Here is a 14,898-nt window from a genome sequence, read left to right on the forward strand (position 1 = left end):
TGCATTTACATGTTGGGTAATAAATATGTGACGATTATTCGGATTTTCATGTGAATATTGAGTTGGCCCAAAGAAAGGCCTAGTGTTCGACGTGAGTTTATCATCAATATTTGATTACAATTACTATAAAGTAATGTCTTTAACTAGTTAATATTTATGTTTAATAACTAAATATTAATTTTGCAAAGACACTTTAATTATTTGAATTTATTCAAAATATAAGGATATTGTTTTGTTCATTCGATTGACATTTATGGTCATTATATCTGTTATATTCGGTTACATTCTCAATTCGGATGAGACCATTTATTAAATGAATGGTAAGAGAATATAAATACTTATTTCGGGTTGCGATAATCTTAACATTGTTTAAGAATGTATAATTGCTACTCATAAGGAAAGTATCGTGTGGACTCACGTGATTTGAGGATAGAGTAGGGCATTCAAAATGCATTGTTAAATGATTATCTAAGGCAATATTAAGGAAATATTTAAGGGCATTTTTTAGTTAATTCAGTTAATTAAGAAGTTCATTAGGAAGCTGCAAAAGTCTAACTCAAAGAAATAACAACAAACATAAGGCTAGACGTTTTTGTGTTATTTTTTTTTAGGTGTAATGTGGGCTTTAATATATCAATAAAAAAAGACCATACAACACTTTAGCGTAAGTTTATCAACTTCATACACTACTTCTAGTTACAAAATGAACTCTATTAGACAATTAAACCAATCTTTTGTAACCAAACCTTGTCTATCAGACGAACTGGGACCTGAATGCAACCTCTTAAACGAACTTTCACCAGCTGCTGAATGTCTGCCCCAATGCTTTCTGGTGTCTTGAGATTCAACTCTAATCTGCACCTATTTCGTTCCTGCCATATATGATACCAGCAGGCAACCAAAGCCACTTGTCCAATTCTTCTCTGCAAGACAGTACATTGCAAGCCATCAGTAGGCAGCTGCATCTGCAACCAATGCTCAATGCACCCTATCACCCTGATACTGTAGGGACACTCCTGAAACAAATGTATATGAGTTTCCTGTCTACCTTCACATAGCACACATCTATCAGAATTGCAAACTCCAGTATGATGCAGTTTCAATCGAGTATTTAGTGCTTCCCTTTTGACAAGCCAACCTATAAAAGCATGTTTAGGGACACACCAACTGTCCCAAACATCATTATACCTTTGTACAGGGGAGGGGTGTGTACCCTGTAACCAACAGTATCAAGATCTAACGGAATAGCCTTTTGGATCATGATTCCAAACACTATTCTGAACCCAACATCCAACCTACTCCTCACCTTACAAATATTCCTCCAATTCCAATTAACATCAGAAGGAGGACTATAAGAACTCCAATAACCTCCTTTCAGATACACATGATCTATCCAAAGCATCCAAAGTCTATCTGCCTTAGTATAAATCCAATTAACAAGCTTACCAACTGTTGCTATATTCCACACCATGGCTTCTTTAATTCCCAAACCCCCTTCTTCCTTGGCACAGCAAACTGTATGCCAGGCTACCAGAGGAGCTCTTTGATACTCAGTCCCTCCATCCCATAGGTAGTTTCTACTGATAGCCTCAATCCTTGTAATAATGCATTTTGGAATCAGGAATATGGAAGCCCAATAATTATGTAAAGTATTTAAGATAGAAGTTATTAAAGTAAGTCGTCCTGCATAACTAAACTTCCTAGCTCCAATTCCTCTAATCTTAGCAGTAATCTTGTCAAGCAAAATATTGCAGTCCTGCCTAGTTAATATACCAGGCTGTATTGGGATCCCCAAATATCTAAGAGGAAGCTACCCTTCTTTAAAACCCGAGACTTGAATGATATCTGCTCTCACTTCTGCATCAACTCCATTAAAGACAACCTCAGATTTACTTGCATTCACTCTTAAACCTGATACAGCTGAAAATGTAGAGATAGCCCTCAACAACATCATCAAAGATCTCACATCTCCTTTGCAAAACAGCATTAGGTCATCTGCAAACAGCAGATGGTTCAATTTCAAACCAGCACAGAGAGGATGATATCTTAAATACCATTTTTGAGTAGTATAATCCAGTATTCTTGTCAAATATTCCATGCAAATTGTAAAGAGAAGAGGTGACATAGGGTCACCTTGTCTCAGAGCCTGTTTCCCACTGAAATACCCAAACTGTATACCATTTAAGTTCAAGGTAAAAGAAGTAGTTGTTACACAGCTTATTATCAAACCCTTAAACTTCTCAGGGAAATTCAAAGCACTCAACATCTGCTCTACAAATCTCCACTCTATAGTATCATAAGCTTTTTGCAAATTCAACTTAAACATACTCCTAGCAAACGTGTTAGTTTGTTAAGAGTTTTGACACATAAGGAAAATTTAGAAACATTTTTTAACGATTGAGGTGTCAGTAAAGTTAAGTTTCTCATTCTGTTTGTGTAAGGTTAAGTTTTTTGATATCCAATCATGTTTGATGGGTGTATCTGTTTTTTTCACCCACATAAGGATATTGATGCTAGTATAACTAAGATGTGACAAGCCATGTGATGATGAAAGATTCATCTATTTGGGGCAAGTCATCATCTGAGTTTGAGACAGTCAACTAATTTAGTTATCATTAATCACATATTCTTTTATTTGTATGTGGAAAATACTTCCGGTACCGCCTTTAGGTGGAAAGGGTTATTTTTCGTATGGACAAATTTGGTTTTTTGTCTATTGAGAAATAATTAATTTTGTGTTTTCCTAATTCAAATAACTAGCTTAGTACCCGTACAAAATGCACCGGCATATCTAAATTCATTTTCATTTTTATATATCACATATCAATAAATTAAATGAATAAACCCTCATAAGAAAATTTTGAATTTCAATAATATCACATATCACTATATCAGTATATAACAAACACCATGCGCCACAGAATATAGCCAAAGATTACAAACCCTATAAAACATATTTTTTTAAAAAATTTAACATACGTGTCCCAAAACTTACATTTCCCGGGATATCATGTTTGTTATATGTTTGTATATGTATATGTTTCACTGTTTTGGTGCTACCTAGCTAACTCATTGATTTAAACCCATGAAAAATTGCACAAAAATCAGGATATATGTACAAACACTTTTCCAAAGTAGTTAATTATGCCCGTATGACATTGTATAAAGTAACCATTTTATTTCCTCCGTCCGATTATTTGTTTATCTAATACATTTTGGGGAGTCTCAGTCAATAGTATAGCTTTCTATTTTAAGAATGGCTCTAATTGGCAATTTGATCGATCCGCCACACCCAATTTGGTCAATTTATGTCATCTAATAATTGGATAAAAAAACTGTCAAAGTGACTAATCCTAAAACTAAACTTAGACTTATATCTAACAAAGCACCATCCCCGGCAACGACGCCATTTTGATAGCAGGATGACGCGGTCCCACCAATCAAACAATATTTATAAAAGCTCAATACCAAACTAATGAAATGTATTAGGGTAAGGAGGTCGGTCTCAAGAGATGGTGAGGTTAGAATTGATTATAAGTCTCGGTCTTCGTTTTAGTCTAGTCGGTCGATGAGTTTGATGTTGGAAATATTCTAAAAGTAAGTAAAACATAAATGAATGACCAACTAACAAGTAAACAATGAAAGTAGATATAAAATGACTAATTAAGGGAGTTAGGGGGATTAAAGGGGTTCATGTATCTAATAGAGTTCTCAATGGGGTTTACAGATTCATTAATCGACAAAGTATAAGTGCTGAAATGAGGTCTTAATACTCTCTCGAGTCACTAAGTACCCAACCACCATATTACTCACTCTCGTGACAATAATAAGAAACGGTCTCATCCTAAATGCGCCTAATCAAGTCCCGGGTCTCCCACATTGACTCGATAACAAGGTCAAATAACACTAATCGTCATTAGGATTACATAACACAATAAAGTACCAATTAAGTGACAAATTAACACAAATTACTTAACGATTAATGATAATAATGACTACCCATTAAATGAAATCCCAATTTAATACACTAATCCCTTCCCCCTAACTAATTATTCTACTCTAACATGGTTAAATTAATACTAACTAAACTACTTACTAACATTAAATGTGAATTAAACTAACAAAGATTGAAACTTTAATTAAATTAAATACTAGATCTATGAAGACAATAAATAAAAATAAGAACATAATAAAAAAGAGGGAACAAGAGAGATATACCAACTTGAATTAAATGGGCAAGTGAAAGTAGATCTTCAAAGTGAATAATAAATGATTATCTTGAGCATAAATTAATTGACTAATTTAAATCCTAAATTAATGTAAGAGAAGAAAAATTGAGAGGAAAATAAGATGGGTTTTTCTATCCATAACTACTCCTACTGTTTTGCTATTTGGTGCGGCTCAAAAAATAAGGGTTCTCCCCACTGTGGTTACAAAAATGTGTTTTATACTCTCACAATGCAAAACGTTAAAAGACCGAATTGCCCCCACTTAAACAAAACAATATGAGTGGATATCAAGGGCTGATTCGTCATTTGGCCTTCTAAAATTGGTCTTCAAATCTTCAGCCAAATCAAAACAAATATAAGTATCAGACTAATAGAGCTGTGACGATTGAAGGAGATGTAGCAATCCGATGGCGGCTGAATTGCACTCGAGAATGGAAGGGCGGTGCGAACAGGGAAGGTGCTCGACGGATGTCGAGTTTGATAGTGGCTGTCTGCGGTGAGACGAGTTGTTGCTGGTTGTTGACGGTTTCGATGTCGGAATCAAATCGAACTGTTAGAGGACTGGTGAACGAAGGAGATGGGCGAGTCTATGGTGGATGATGTGTGAACGTGCAGCTGCTCGATTCCGAGTTGAGCGGATTCGGGCATGCTGATATGGGTTGTCGGTGTTGAAGGCAGAGGAGGCCAGAGGAGATGGAGGTGCGAACAAGGGGATGTCGTGTATGGTGGGATGTTGCTGCTGGTGTGCGTGGATAGACGAGGACTTTGAAATAAATGGCGGTGTTAATGGTGGGAATTTGGTTGAAGTCGGGTTTGTGGGTTGATGATGCGGCTGGGTTACAATGGTGAGGTGAATGATTGAAGAAGATGGAGCAGCAGGAGTGCGAACTGAATTGATGCTAGTGGTTGATGATGAAAGCAAGTCAATGAGGATTTGTCGACCTTTGACATTGCTACATTTGTTTAATACAAGATCTCGTATTGACCCGTCTCACTCCTCGTTCCTCCTTGATATTCCGTCTCACCTACACATAAAAGCAATGAAGTAATAATAATACTAATATTATATATAAATATGACTAATTATTAAATACAACTAATACGACTAATTATTATAAATTAGTAATTAAATGAGCTTTTTAATCAATTAGGCACACAAAATCGAGTCGGAATAAGGTATAAATGAGGGGTAAAATGCTACCAAAATACTACTTATCATATCTCCCCACACTTAAACCTTACTCGTCCTCGAGTAAGCTCATTTAAACTAGATCATGACCCATAATATAAAGAACTAGCTAAACTAATAATATCCGATGAGAGGCAATTAACGGGCCTTCTCCGTCCCTTCAACTCACATTGAAATACAATGAGGTATGCATTCCGATGCAAGGCAAGTGGGGGCTTGCGGAAAATTAGACACATCTTGACATGAAGCACATAACAAATAACAAGATGCATCAACAAAAGTAATAGCCACTTCCTCATCAAGTGGCGGAGTCAACTAAATGGGAACAAATTTAAGAGCATATACTCCGTCACAAATACTAGTTCAACAAATCACTAAGGCTAAGAGGATGGCACTAAATCACCTCCAAATGGTGTTAAACTAGACTACTTTCGTCCTCAATTTCCAAATACTTTCGTCAAGAGCGATCGGATGGCGTGGAATGATGATCCCCATGATGCTAGTAGCATATGACATGACAAGTCTCGAGTTCTCTACAAAAGTAAAGGTCATGGATCGTCCCAAGCTCGACAAAGTGGCTTAACAAAAAGTTTTTTGGGAATAAAGTGCTCAAATCATTGTAAACAAGGGTGGATATGACTAGCATTCAAAATTTGACCGCACTTGACTTTCACATTTCAAAATTAGAGATGGGGTTTGTCCCTTCCGTGCTAATGTCCTTTGCTTTCGCCAATCACTTATTAGGCAGTCGGTTAACCTCTAGACAGTAGCTTTTCGGGGTGATAATCACTCTGTCTTTGGGCGGTTGAATTCACAACTGTGTGGGGGCCCAATTCAATGGATCCCTCTCCAAAGCACATCGAAGTGGTACGCCTCCATCAAAACGACTAAAATTCTCAACATTTCTACATTTCAAAACATTTGAGGTTTCCTTGGCAATAAAACGTTTCCACATAACAAAATCTTTGAAATGAGCACTTCAAACTTATTGATAGAAAGTATTTTTGGGTTGTCATACCAAAAAGTCAATCAAGGTCACCTAGACAAGTTAACCAAGTCCATATCGCACCACGGGGTTGGATAGGTGACTCACATGCAAACCCTTGACTAGGCTTTGGGTCATGGGTCGAAAGATACTAGTATGACACTATCTAGGGTGTTTTACATCCATTCTAGTAGGCAAAGTCTTAAGTTGAAAAAATATTTGTAATGGCCTAATTGCTCTTGTCAAAGTTCCCAATTAGGCACTTTTCAAAACATTTTACCTAAATACAACTATATGCAATGATGCAACTAGTATATACATGTTATAATGCAAGTGCAACTATCAAACTATTGTTGGAGCTGGTGTCCTCCACAAATTCGTGTGATAACATTTGTAAATCTCTTACAGGTTCACAAGGGTATACTTCGTATATTTTATCAGTTGATTAACGTTTACCTAATAACGGTTGGCTTGCTAGAAAGTTTGACGTTATTATCATACAGATGGCGGTGATCAACTGGTCCCTAAAGGTCCCACCTATAGGACGTATTTGAGAAATGTGGTTATAGAAATATAATTACATTGATGCCCAAAATGACTAAAAAGTTAGTCAATGTGTTGATGAGATAATTATTTAATGAAAATTAAATAATATTAAGTTGAGACGAATTAACTGTCAATTCGTAAATTAAATATAATAAGTTGTATTTAATTAAATATATATATAAGGTTTGTTTGAAAGAATTAATCTGTTAATTCGTAGTTAAATATAATCAGATGTATTTAATATCAACAAGTTGAATGTGTCATAGTGGTAATAGTGAGGGTACACAAGCCAAGAGGTCATGGGTTCGATCCTCACTAGATGACAATTTAACACACTTTATATATTTTTGGAAAGACCAAAAATAAGGAAATTCTATTCCTTATTTCGGTCAATGTTAGCCGAAATTAGGAGATATAAATCTTTCCTAATTGATTTCGGATTTCGGTCTATATAAAAAGAAAGGTGGAGAATTATTTCTAACCTAATTCTTTTTCTGACCTAGCCTCCTCTTTCTCATCACAAAAACCACAAAGACAATAAAATTTTCTGAGAAAATTTTAGATTGATTTCTAGCATAATCAAAGGGTATATCTTAGATCGTCTTGGGTGCAACTAATAGGTGAATATCAATTTTGATATTGTTCTTAGGCCAATTTTGCAAGGACCCGAGGTTAATTCTAAATCTTTTTACTTATGCTTATGTATTTTATTTTATGACCATAGATCATCTTTATTATGTCGTTATAATCCTTCATGTTAGAGGGAAGTATACAGATTATTTCCCACAACTATATGCCAAAAAGACTAATGCAACTAATCCTAACAACACATAGGCACACATCACCAAGTTCCAAAATTGGAACATCCTCCTCAACATACAAAGCCCAACCTCCTCAATTATAAATAAGAGAAAAGAGAGGGAGAAAGGAGAAGAGATAGGAGCGATTATACCAAGCGTCTTCTAACTCCTTAGCATACGCCTCCGATATTCCAAATGTACCTATACATTTTATTACACAAACAACGATATATACAAGACATGTTGGGGGAGTTTCCTCCCCACACTTATTCGTTTATATAAGGAAAGGCAAATAAATGAAAGCATGTTTTTGTAATTTTTGAAAATTTTCAATTTTTTTGGATTTTAAGGAATAAATCCTCTCCCCACACTTAAAATGTACATTGTCCTCAATGGACCAAGTGTAAGAAGGGGGATTAAAATCAAATAACATTTTTTTGGATTTTTTAAATATTTTCAAAGAAATAAAAATAAAAATAAATATGTGCAAAAAAAGCTTGGGTTGCCTCCCAAGAAGCGCGGTTTTAAGGAAACCGCTAAATCTAAGCTTGGTCCCAAAACTAACCGGGATCCCACAACCTATGGGCAAGGTCACTTAACTCCTTGTCCAAGTCAATGAAGCTCACATCTTTGAGCATCCTCCAATCACCAAGGTTGTGATCATTCTCCTCGACATTTTCAAAATCGATTACATAAAAAATTTCCTCCTTCATTGGAGGAGAATGATCAAAACCAACAAGCAAGGGACAATCAACAACATAAGAGACATGATTAGTCTCCTTGTCCCCCGCTTCTCCCTTCCACTCATCCATTTTAAACACAAGTTTTTCGAAAAAGGGAGGGGAGATATCACAATCATCAAAGATATCAAGGAGGGGGGTTTCAAACGACTTACCCATCCAAGCTTTATCAAGTAAAGGAGCATCATACTCCACATCAAAAGTCATAACCTCAAGCAAGGGGGCATAAGAAATGAGGTCAAGGTCATCGGTGGGTATAAAGGACACATCCTCACCGCAAAAAGGTACCTCAAATCTCTCAAAAACGGGTTCACCAAGTAGGTTCACCTCACAATCCCCTTCACAATCGGTGGTCATACTCTCCTCCTCATCAAACATAACCTCTAATAAGGGTGTAAGAGAAATTAGGTCTAGGTCATGGGTGGCTACAAGGAGTTCATCCTCACCACAAGAGGTATCCTCAAATCTCTCAAAAAGGGGCTCATCAACATCAAGAGAAATATCCCCTCCCTCATCAAGGCTATCCAAGGTATCCACAATCTCATCATAACCAATCTCAACTCTAGTAACATCCTCTCTCATAAGCAACTCCCTCTTCACCACCTCATGGTCCACATCGAAAGAAACACCCTCAAATTCACATAAACCAAGGTACGCAAAGTTCTCACTAAGAAGACTACTTGGTTCATTCAACCTCACATCACCATCATCAAATTTCACGCTCTCTAACTCACAAACATAGTTTGGTGAATCATCAATTGGAAAGTAGGGTGTGGGTTGGAATGGGGGATGCGGAAGTTCTCTTGAAAAGGTGCGAGGTGGTTCACAAGAAGAGTCAAAGACATGCACATCATTAACATCATTCACCATATAATCATCAATGTGGATTTGGGGAACATAAGAGGAGCATACATTATAATTTTCTCCAAAATCACCACATGGTTCACAACTTGATGAAAAAGATTGCATATTACATGTATTCATCGGGAGAGGGGAGTAGGCATATGAAGTACAAACTTGAGAAGTATGTCCTACTCCTCCACATGTCGCACAAGTGGAATAGAAATCATTTACACCATGCATATTCATAGGAAGTGGGGAAAAGTGATAAGGAGGGGCATCATGGTTAACCATTCTTGACTCGGAGTTTCTATCCAAGTAAGTAAGAAGCCCCCACCTCTCATCATAAGTCATGCAAGTAAACGTCCCATTACAATGTTGCTCAATGTCAACTCTCACTTCATCAATAACGCCATTATAGATCATGTGGAAAAACTCCCACTCTTGAACATCCAAATTAAACATGTAGACATGTTGCTCAAGTCTTTCCCAAAAAACATGAAATGGTTCATACGGAAATTGTGGATAATCAAATATCATTTTTTTTTTGTGTTTTTCAATTTTTTTCAAAAAACAGTAAAAGTGACTAATCCTAAAACTAAACTTAGACTTATATCTAACAAAGCACCATCCCCGGCAACGGCGCCATTTTGATAGCAGGATGTCGCGGTCCCACCAATCAAACAATATTTATAAAAGCTCAATACCAAACTAATGAAATGTAGTAGGGAAAGGAGGTCGGTCCCAAGAGATGGTGAGGTTAGAATTGATTATAAGTCTCGGTCTTCGTTTTAGTCTAGTCGGTCGATGAGTTTGATGTTGGAAATATTCTAAAAGTAAGTAAAACAAAAATGAATGACCAACTAACAAGTAAACAATGAAAGTAGATATAAAATGACTAATTAAGGGAGTTAGGGGGATTAAGGGGGTTCATGTATCTAATAGAGTTCTCAATGGGGTTTACAGATTCATTAATCGACAAAGTATAAGTGCTAAAATGAGGTCTTAATACTCTCTCGAGTCACTAAGTACCCAGCCACCCTATTACTCACTCTCGTGACAATAATAAGAAACGGTCTCATCCTAAATGCGCCTAATCAAGTCCCGGGTCTCCCACATTGACTCGATAACAAGGTCAAATAACACTAATCGTCATTAGGGTTACATAACACAATAAAGTACCAATTAAGTGACAAATTAACACAAATTACTTAACGATTAATGATAATAATGACTACCCATTAAATGAAATCTCAATTTAATACACTAATCCCTTCCCCCTAACTAATTATTCTACTCTAACATGGTTAAATTAATACTAACTAAACTACTTACTAACATTAAATGTGAATTAAACTAACAAAGATTGAAACTTTAATTAAATTAAATACTAGATCTATGAAGACAATAAATAAAAATAAGAACATAATAAAAAAGAGGGAACAAGAGAGATATACCAACTTGAATTAAATGGGCAAGTGAAAGTAGATCTTCAAAGTGAATAATAAATGATTATCTTGAGCATAAATTAATTGACTAAATTAAATCCTAAATTAATGTAAGAGAAGAAAAATTGAGAGGAAAATAAGATGGGTTTTTCTATCCATAACTACTCCTACTGTTTCGCTATTTGGTGCGGCTCAAAAAATAAGGGTTCTCCCCACTGTGGTTACAAAAATGTGTTTTATACTCTCACAATGCAAAACGTTAAAAGACCGAATTGCCCCCACTTAAACAAAACAATATGAGTGGATATCAAGGGCTGATTCGTCATTTGGCCTTCTAAAATTGGTCTTCAAATCTTCAGCCAAATCAAAACAAATAGAAGTATCAGACTAATAGAGCTGTGACGATTGAAGGAGATGTAGCAATCCGATGGCGGCTGAATTGCACTCGAGAATGGAAGGGCGGTGCGAACAGGGAAGGTGCTCGACGGATGTCGAGTTTGATAGTGGCTGTCTGCGGTGAGACCAGTTGTTGCTGGTTGTTGACGGTTTCGATGTCGGAATCGAATCGAACTGTTAGAGGACTGGTGAACGAAGGAGATGGGCGAGTCTATGGTGGATGATGTGTGAACGTGCAGCTGCTCGATTCCGAGTTGAGCGGATTCGGGCATGCTGATATGGGTTGTCGGTGTTGAAGGCAGAGGAGGCCAGAGGAGATGGAGGTGCGAACAAGGGGATGTCGCGTATGGTGGGATGTTGCTGCTGGTGTGCGTGGATAGACGAGGACGGTGAAATAAATGGCGGTGTTAATGGTGGGAATTTGGTTGAAGTCGGGTTTGTGGGTTGATGATGCGGCTGGGTTACAATGGTGAGGTGAATGATTGAAGAAGATGGAGCAGCAGGAGTGCGAACTGAATTGATGCTGGTGGTTGATGATGAAAGCAAGTCAATGAGGATTTGTCGACCTTTGACATTGCTACATTTGTTTAATACAAGATCTCGTATTGACCCGTCTCACTCCTCGTTCCTCCTTGATATTCCGTCTCACCTACACATAAAAGCAATGAAATAATAATAATACTAATATTATATATAAATACGACTAATTATTAAATACAACTAATACGACTAATTATTATAAATTAGTAATTAAATGAGGTTTTTAATCAATTAGGCACACAAAATCGAGTCGGAATAAGGTATAAATGAGTGGTAAAATGCTACCAAAATACTACTTATCAGTCATCTAATAATTGGATCCATCCTCTTTTCTCTTTCCTTAGTATGCCAAAACTAAACAAATAATCAAGACGGAGAGTACCTTGGAAATTACAACAAATAGAACATAATAGATTCACCAACTATGAAAAATCCGATTACTCCGTAAAATCTCAATTACAACAAATACGAAGTATAATGGTTGATAACTTCTAGAACAACAAAATTGTTGAGAGTGAACAAAAATGACCAAACCAACCACAATATTTGACTGACAATTAATTATTTTGTGAGAGTTGTAGGACGACTTTAGTTCTCTTGTAGCATTTATAAATAACAATATTAGTGATTTTTTTCACAATGAGACGATTTCAAAGTATGATACCTTGTTATTTTATAATTTGTGATTCTCAAAGTCATAGTGACACTCCTCCCATTTTATTTAACTACCTTAACCCATATTTTAAAATACTTCGTAATAATATGTTGTCATGCTCCCATCTTTAAAAACATCAAGCATAATTTAAGGAGAAGCGTCGTACATGCAATATTTAAAATTATCACGCCAGTAAAATTTTAGTCTAAGGGCCACCAAAATATACAAAAAATAATATGAAAACTGTATCTCGAATTGCTTATTGCTACCCTGCAAATTTGAAGTTAATAATGTAGGGAATAAACAAAATAAAAAGAAAAAAATGCAACTCTGAAATTACGAATTAGTCAATAGTTAGAAAGCTACCTGTAAATGAGATTCGTTAATTCATATAATCTGAAAACTGTTAGTGTTTACCCTGCAATTGGATGAAAGTTGGGTAAGCAGTTAGAATAAAAGATTATATAAATTGACAAATTAAAAGCTTAATAATAAGCGTTTGGGGTACAACACTGCCTAAATCTCCATGTGAGTAGAGATGAGCAATAAATTTTTATACGGAAAGATATCGCCAAATAAAAGATACAATGGTAAGTTGGGTAAGTTTTGAAATGCAATATAAACATGGTAGAGAAATATTTTAAGAAGATATTTTTTCTATACGTATTGCTCAAGTAAAATACGTAGTATAATTTTAGGATTTTAAGTCTTGAGCGGGAAATTTTTTAACGTGAGAGCGACACGTGTCCAACCTAATGTATAGTGGTTCCTCTATTATACTTTTATATAGATGGTGAACCTATCATTTTTGATAACTTTATATAGTTTAGATTGGAATCTCTTTCAAGTAAACTTACATTAAAGTTCAATGGATATAAAGAAGAATTATGAAACTACAATTTCTCTTCGGTGTGACACATTAAATGTTGGGTTTATATACCCCTATTAGACTCAGCTAATCATTTTATAAATTACCCATAATTTATATTTATGTGGATCTAGTTGCATGCAAGATTAAATGAACAAAATAAAGAAGAAAATCACATTTCTTACATTGTATATGGTTTGAATTTTTGGGGCACAAGTAAGGTCTTCCACCTTCACTTGTTCTTAAGCTAATAATGTTTTAGGATGATCATCCAAGAACCTTCAAGTATTCCAGTGTAGAATGCCTCCTTAGTGATGCACCCAAGACATTCCCATAACACTAATCATATTAGTAACTAGGTAATAAAATTAGTTAACCTTAAATATTAAATCTAATTCTAATATTAGTATTACTATAGTAATATATATTTATTTCTTAGATTTTTGAACAAATTTCCTTCATAAAACTAATTTTTATGTGAGAGAGAAGAAGGAAATATGAGATATAAGCAAAAGAAGAGAGCATAATAAAAATGAGAACTATCCCACATCTATATGGGAGGTGCCGGTTTCATCATCACAAAAGGGGGCATGCAAATGCTTTTTGTCTTACCCAAAACAATTAGGGTAGGTCCTAGTAGGTTTAGGTAATCATGGTGTTTATTTTACATTTAAAAACAATAACCACAAAACCCCTTTAATACCATAAAACCGGTTTTCCCATATAAAATGGACTCCATTTTAACTTTGTAATTTGTCATTTGTAATATGTTGTGACATGTGACATGTAACATGTCATTAGTAATATAAATGCATATTTAACTAATTAAATATAATTATATATTAAATAAATTACATTTAACAAATTAAAAGTAATTCACAATTAAATGTATATAAAATGGGTCACATTAAGTCTAGATAATATAATCTACAACATTTTGAAATTATGATTAACTAATTACTCTTATCTCAAATGTTTCATAAACATTAATCAATTTTATTAATATAACATATTAATTACTAAATTGAATCTTATTTAATCAAATTACAGTAAGATATATAACTCTCACTCATTGATAAATTTATTCTATTTAAGGATTAATTAATCTGTATCGACATACAATTAATTAACTTATCAGTTAAGAGATTTGTCCTATAGGTGTGACCTTAAGGGATCAACTGACCACCACCCTCAAACGACAGTAGTGTCAAACTCCAATTAGCCAATCATTACCGAATAATATTGATTAGTTGACTATATAATTGAATCATCCCTTGCGTATTCTTATTATGAGATTTAATCATGTGATCGCACTATTGTTGAGGACACTTACTCCAACAATCTCCCACTTGTCCGAGACAAGTGTGCGTCACCAATTCTCTTGTCCTATTACATCATCTCCCACTCAATGCAAGGTGTCTTGCAGGTCGTACTTGCATTTGATCATATCTTGAGTGGTTTCCTCGATCTGGAGAGTAACTGTTTGACCGGAATTTTCTACCATAGATACCTTCCGAGCGTGGGCACGCATTTTCAGTTCACTACTCCTCGAGTGGCCCTCAGATTTTAGATAAACCTGACAAGGGGATGGACAATTTCTATCGCATTATTCCCTTCGTATAGACACAAATCATCATGACCCAAAAGATACCCATTTGACTT

At 35.4% G+C, this 14,898-nt stretch overlaps 1 long non-coding RNA gene across 1 annotated transcript; it reads right to left on the bottom strand.

Moving 5' to 3' along the window:
* Positions 1–629: 629 nt before the first annotated feature.
* On the bottom strand, positions 630–11,822 carry LOC141623281 (uncharacterized). The gene is made up of 3 exons (XR_012533281.1): positions 10,787–11,822; positions 4,219–5,254; positions 630–1,995 (listed from the first exon to the last, which is right to left on the bottom strand). It is a non-coding gene; the product is annotated as an uncharacterized LOC141623281 (long non-coding RNA).
* Positions 11,823–14,898: the final 3,076 nt, after the last annotated feature.

The sequence above is a fragment of the Silene latifolia genome, chromosome X, assembly GCF_048544455.1.
Source record: "Silene latifolia isolate original U9 population chromosome X, ASM4854445v1, whole genome shotgun sequence".
In the NCBI taxonomy this organism is placed as follows: domain Eukaryota; kingdom Viridiplantae; phylum Streptophyta; class Magnoliopsida; order Caryophyllales; family Caryophyllaceae; genus Silene; species Silene latifolia.